The following is a 6,180-nucleotide window of genomic DNA, read 5'->3' on the forward strand; positions in this document are numbered from 1 at the left end:
AACGTGAATCTCAGGGACCACTTTGGGGTTTAACTCCAGCAATATCACTAGCTTCTCTCATAACCAAAACCAAAAGGTATAAAAATTTCTCACTTCTCACTGCCAAGTGAACTCAAACACTCCTCTTCAAAATATCATGTTACAGAGTGAATAAATAACTTTCATAACCCCACCTCAAAAAAAAGAAGCAAAATTACGTAGCAGACAGAGAAAAATGTTTAAAAAGTGAACAAAAAAAGCAAAAAAAAAATCATAGAAAGGACCAAAAATAGAAGAAATTTTTTTTGTCATTTCATGAAATGGATTCCATGTAAATTAGACAAAATAAAAAAATAGAACTAACGCTAATGTATATGAACCTGATTAATTAATTATAACACATGAAAATGAGATTTTATGCTAATAAAAAAACCCTAGCACTTTCCTTTTACATCAATTAGAGAATCTACAAAGCATATATAGCAATATAATAGGGCTATAATAACAATAAATGTGAGAATATGATATCGCATTGAAATTTTTGGGGTCCGAAAAATTCCAAAAAAGAAAAATGGAGGAGAGAAAGAGAGCTCATGATGGCGAAGGGAATCTGAGATGACGTGGACGTCGACGATGTGACCAATGCTACCGTTGCTCTCAAAACCATCTAGGTAGAAGGGTTTCTTTTGGCCATCAACGGAGGGCTTAGCTTGCGATGGACGGTGAGCACCGAGGGGGTTAACACCAGAGAGAGTCACCGCCGAAGGAGCAGCGATGGTGGGAGTGTTGGAAGAGAGAGTGACGACGGAGGCATTGCAAGCGCTGGCGATGTTCTTCGAAGGGCTGAGGTTCTTTGCGGAGTTCTAAGGATGAGAGCTGGGGTTCTTTGGAGCTTTTAGGGTTTTGGGTTCTTTGAAGACAAAGGGTTCTTTGAAGAGAAAAAGGGTTCTTTCGAATTATGAAGGAGAACGCAATGTTTTGAATTATGAAGAAAAACACAGCCTTTTGTTTTTTATAAGGACCTTTTGGCCAAGCATGCTAAAAGAATTATAAGAAATGGCCACGCTTTTAAAACGTCACCATAACGAAGCCATATCGCCACACTTACAAAGCATGCCTGTTTTTCTCTACGTCCACGCTTTTGAAACGTGGCCAAATCTCTTATCAACTGCCACCCTCATAAAAGCATGCATGTTGACCCATTTTGCCACGCTTTTGAAGCATAGCAATAAAAAATGTGGCCAAATCTCTTATCAATTGCTACCCTCATAAAAGCGTGGCCATTGACCCTTTTTTGCCATGCTTTTAAAGAATAGCAAGAAAAAAGCGTGGCCACGGTTCTTTTTTCTTGTAGTGGATTGTGTAATGAGGTTTCATGTTTGTGAAAACTTGCATGGGGAGCTCTAAGACATGGAATGAAGTTTAGAGAAGTATTATAGAGGTCTCAAAAATCTATAAAACCAAAAAGCAGTAGGAAAAGAAAAACAAGAGCAAGGCCCAAGGTTCTAAACATCAATGGCTAGGAAGGTTAAAAAGAAACAAAACTCAAAGTAGTTTCCTAGTTAAGTGCTTGTGGTGTTGCTGTGTCAAGGAGAGAGGCTTGAGCAAGTAAATATGAGGGGGCTTCAACACCCAATATCTTGAACCAACTGGTTCGGAAGTGTCGATTGAAAACTCATCTTAAAAACTTGCCTTGAGATAGAACATTTAGAGTCAAAGCCAAGTGCAATTATCCTAAAAAAATAGCTGAAAAGAGAAAATAATGATCACAACAAAAAAAAGAAAGGAGAAAGCTATCTTCAAGGTGAAAAACTTATAAAGAGAACTCTATAATATCATCCGAGTTAAATTCCTAAGTTATAAGACTTCCAATTGTAGACTTAGCAAGCACTGGAATCCACATATGATTACACGATTCGGAGTTTACCCCATTGTCACTTGATCACTTCACTCACTGAGGTATCACAAGTAATTCTTCAACCTACTTCAATTAAGAGAATCCTTTGTGCATAGTTCTTTTCTTGCTTGGGGACAAGCAAGATCTTAAGTTTGGTGTTGTGATGTATGAGCATCTTTAGTTATTTTCTTTATTAATTCTTTGAATAAAGTTAGTGATTTTTTTTATTATAATTGATATTGTTTATGCTTTAATCAATGTTTTTTGGAGATGCTTTGAGCTTTGGTATATGTAGAAAATTGTGAAAGATTTTAAATAAGAATAAGGATGAAGAGAGACAAGCAAGAGAAACACTAGGAACAAGGATGGAGAGATACAAACAGAGAAGCTCCTGGAAAACACAGGGACCCATGCGTTCAATGCAGCTCCCCCCAAGTCCAATGAAGCAGCCTCTTGCGTTCAACGCAGCTCCCTCCAAAGTCCAACGCAGCAACCTCCTGCATTCAACTCAGCCACATCATGCGTTGAACGTAGCCCACCATACATCCAACACATCCCTCTGGAGTACCTCTAGTGGTTGTCCATCATCCATGCGCAGTCCTCCATGCATCCAACGCAGTTGAGATAGAGGTTCCAAGGATTCCAAACTGGGCCTTGTGTTCAAGGCACTCTCCCTTGCGTCTAACGCCACTACATGGGCCAAGTCCCAAGGGCATCACAATACTTCACCAATCTCTCCAACTTCAAGTACTTGCTTTGTTGACCCAAGATCAAGTTGCAATTCCATGATTTTAATAAAGTAACACACAAAGTTTTGAATTTTAAATACAAGGAAGATTACTAGTTAGTTAAGAGTTATCAGAAAAGATTTGATTCTATTTTGATTCAGTTTGAATTTGAACTTTAGGTTTTGGTTTTAGGTTTTAAAATAGTCTAGGGAACTTGTCCACGGACAACACATCTTACACTACACTTTACAATTTTGTTTACTTTGCACCATGAGCCTAATCTCCTTTGTTAAGGTTAGGAGCTCTATTTACCTTGATGGATTAATATTATTATTTTTCTACTTTTGATTAATATATTGATGTTCTATTCAAGAAGTGATGAGTTTCATTCTTCATCTTAAGGGTTAGAGTGTACTGGAAAATAACTTTCACTACAAAAAAAAAACTGGTTAAAATGTCGTTAATATTAAGGCGGTTTTGTATAAACGCCATAATGTTCATGAATTAAGGCAGTTTATGTTACTGCCATAATGTATTTGTAAGTCAAGGAGTGATTTTGGCAGTAATAACCGTTGTTAGAAGAAAACCCAACCTAAATCTAATTGCGAGTCGCAAAGTAGAGCATGAGCAACGAGCTTCTCCTTCAGTGGCTTCTTCTCCTCCATTGATGTGAGCTTCTCTTCTATTCTTGTGAGCTTTTCTGCCATTGATGCCATCTTCTCCTCTATCGAGCTTCTGCGCTCTATGTTGTGCGAGCTTTTTACCCTAACTCGTCTTCTTCGTGTCCGTTCTCACTTCTTGGTTTTTATACAAAATTCTCATCCTCTTCTTCTTCATCTTCTTTTGATTCATGATTTGTTACTTCCTCTCTGGTTATTACTATTCTTTGGATTCCTTGTTTTATGTGTGTGAGAGTTACATTGGTGTGGCAGAATTCAAAAACTACATCGCCGCTGCTCTGCGAGCTTCTCCTCCATCAATGATTCTTCCCCTCCATCAGTGTCATGTCCATCAATGCTTCTCCTATGATGGTACTTTTGCTTCCATTGATGCGATTTGTGAGGTATTCTGTTAGCTTCTTTTCTTCGAGCTTCTCTTCTCCTCATCAACCTTATTTTGTTTGATTCTATGTTTTGATTGTTCTATGCTAATTGCTACTTATTTTATTTAATTACAGGTTATGATTTTCTTCCTTTTTCAATGTATTTTTAGGTAAAAAATTAGGGATTGTTAGAAGAAATTGACTAATTGAGTAAGGTCTTCACTGAATTTTTTCATAATTATAGGATTGATTAGAATCATGTGAATACTTGTTTTCTCCTGGTATGACGTGCACTGTGAACTGCATAGATGTTCTTCATGTTTTCTGTTTGTAGGAAAAGCTTTTAAGGAATTTACTTGAGTTATACTTTTTTAATTTTGAAAGCATGGAGTGTCAGAGTCTCAACCAAATTATTTGAAATCCAATTAATATTCTAACATGGTATGTGTAATTATTTATATAAATTTTTGAAATTTAGCTTGTTCGACTTGTTGGTTATATCAAATTTGTAATCACTGTAGTCGAAGAATTGTAACATACACAATGAACTGGGAGCAATTAATTGCTTAAGTTTAGTTTATTATTTGTTAAATTTGTGTGTTCAAATTCATAGAAAGTGGTCACCAAGCCCAACCTCTAATTCATATTTGCCTTCACCATGTTTTCCTTTCTTCATGAAACCCAAATTTGACGTCGCTAATATAATGCTTCTCTTAATGTTAGTACATGGCTATACCTCATTGGATGCCTCTAATATATACAATGTTTTTGTTTTATGACAGGGGCTAATTATCTCTGTGAGGTAATGTGGGCCATAATTGCTTCTTCTTTTAACTATCTTTTTCTTTTCTAAAATTTAAATGCCACAAGTAGTACAGAGACAACAATAAATATTTTGTTGTTGTCTATAAGATGCATCCTAGCAATTAGAGTTAGTAAACCATATTCAATTCTTAGAAACATTTAGTAATAATGTACTTTATGTGTTTGTTATTTTGCTTCTTAGAAATTGGAATCATTTAATTACTTCCAGTTTAGTGTTTCAATAACTCTCTTGCATCCTTTGTATATTGAAGAATTACAACTCAATTACTGTCACGAAATAATACATATCTGGTTTATTACTAGAACATCACCTGCTTCTTTAATGTGTGGCTTTTAGACAAATGAAGGAAAAGATACTTAAATCCTCAAGAAGGAAGAGCTTTTCTTTTTCCACGTAAATCTTGAGACGTTCAAGTGATTTTGGGATATTTTAAGAAAATCTACAACTAACTCCATCACATGTCAACCTCACTTCATGTTGCTTTATTTTGGGATATGTATATGTTGCTCCAGCTATCCTAGGTTTCCTGAGCTAATTTTCAGACTACTTTAGAAACCAGCCTGATTTTTCTTATTAGCATAGTATATATCAAATAATAAGCAGAGGATTGAGCAATAGATTGAGATAGGTAGAAAAAGAAGGATTCAAATCACTTGTTTAATGACATATTGAACCTTGTCTATTAAGCAAAAACTTTCTTTTTGTTTTATGTTGTTGAATCATACTTGATTATTGAACTTTTACTTTGTCCATGCTTGAGGGAAATGACATTTGTATTTGGGTAAAGTACTATTTTAATCCCCAATATTTGGGCTAAATCTTAATTTAGTCCCTAATGTTTCAAACGTATTTTTTTTGTCCCAAAAAATTTTGAAAGGATCGGATTCAATGTTGTCCCGAATTAGGATTTAAGTCAAACATTGACATTTTGAATATATTATTATACATTCAGAAGCAAAAATGCTCCAATCATCCTGAAAACATCTCACACCAACTTTAGGTCCTGCTCCCATAAATGCTCTATTATATTAAGTAATACAACAGATTTTTACTATAATTTGGTGGAATCCGATTGAGACTCAGTTCAATTGGTTGGATCTCTGAAGTTTTGACCTGGTTGCTTGAGTGGTTTGATGTCCAATCTGGATTTTAGAACCTTATATGAACCATCTCTCATACAAGCTTAAGGATAGAGGGTCATTATTAGGCATGGCAATTTCCCCCGGCGGGGCGGGTATCCGCGGGGAATTACCCGCCGGGGGACGGATTTGGGGGAAGTTTTTTACCCATGGAGGGCGGGGACGGGGACCCGTGAAATAAACGGGGCAGGGACGGGGAGCAAGGTCCCCGCCCCGTGGAGACCCGTGTAATACCTACATATAAGAAATAACAAAAGTACCCCTATATATATATATATATATATATATATATATATATATCATTTATAAGAAACCCTAAGCCATACCCTTTCTTTTCTCTCAGCCGCCACTACTCACTCTCCTTCTCAGAACTCAAATCCTCTCCCTCTCGGCCTCTCCTTCTTGGTCCCTCTCAGATCCTCTTCTTCTCTTCACCACCCTCCTCCACTTTCCCTCTCTTCGCCACCCTCCTCCACTCTCACCGCCGTCTGCGTCGTCGCGAGCCTTGTCCCCTCTCACAGCTTCCACCTCTCCCTCTCAAGGTCACCGGGAGGAGCTTGAAATGTCTG

Source organism: Arachis ipaensis, chromosome B3, assembly GCF_059453495.1.
Source record: "Arachis ipaensis isolate K30076 ecotype BB chromosome B3, ASM5945349v1, whole genome shotgun sequence".
In the NCBI taxonomy this organism is placed as follows: Eukaryota; Viridiplantae; Streptophyta; class Magnoliopsida; order Fabales; family Fabaceae; genus Arachis; species Arachis ipaensis.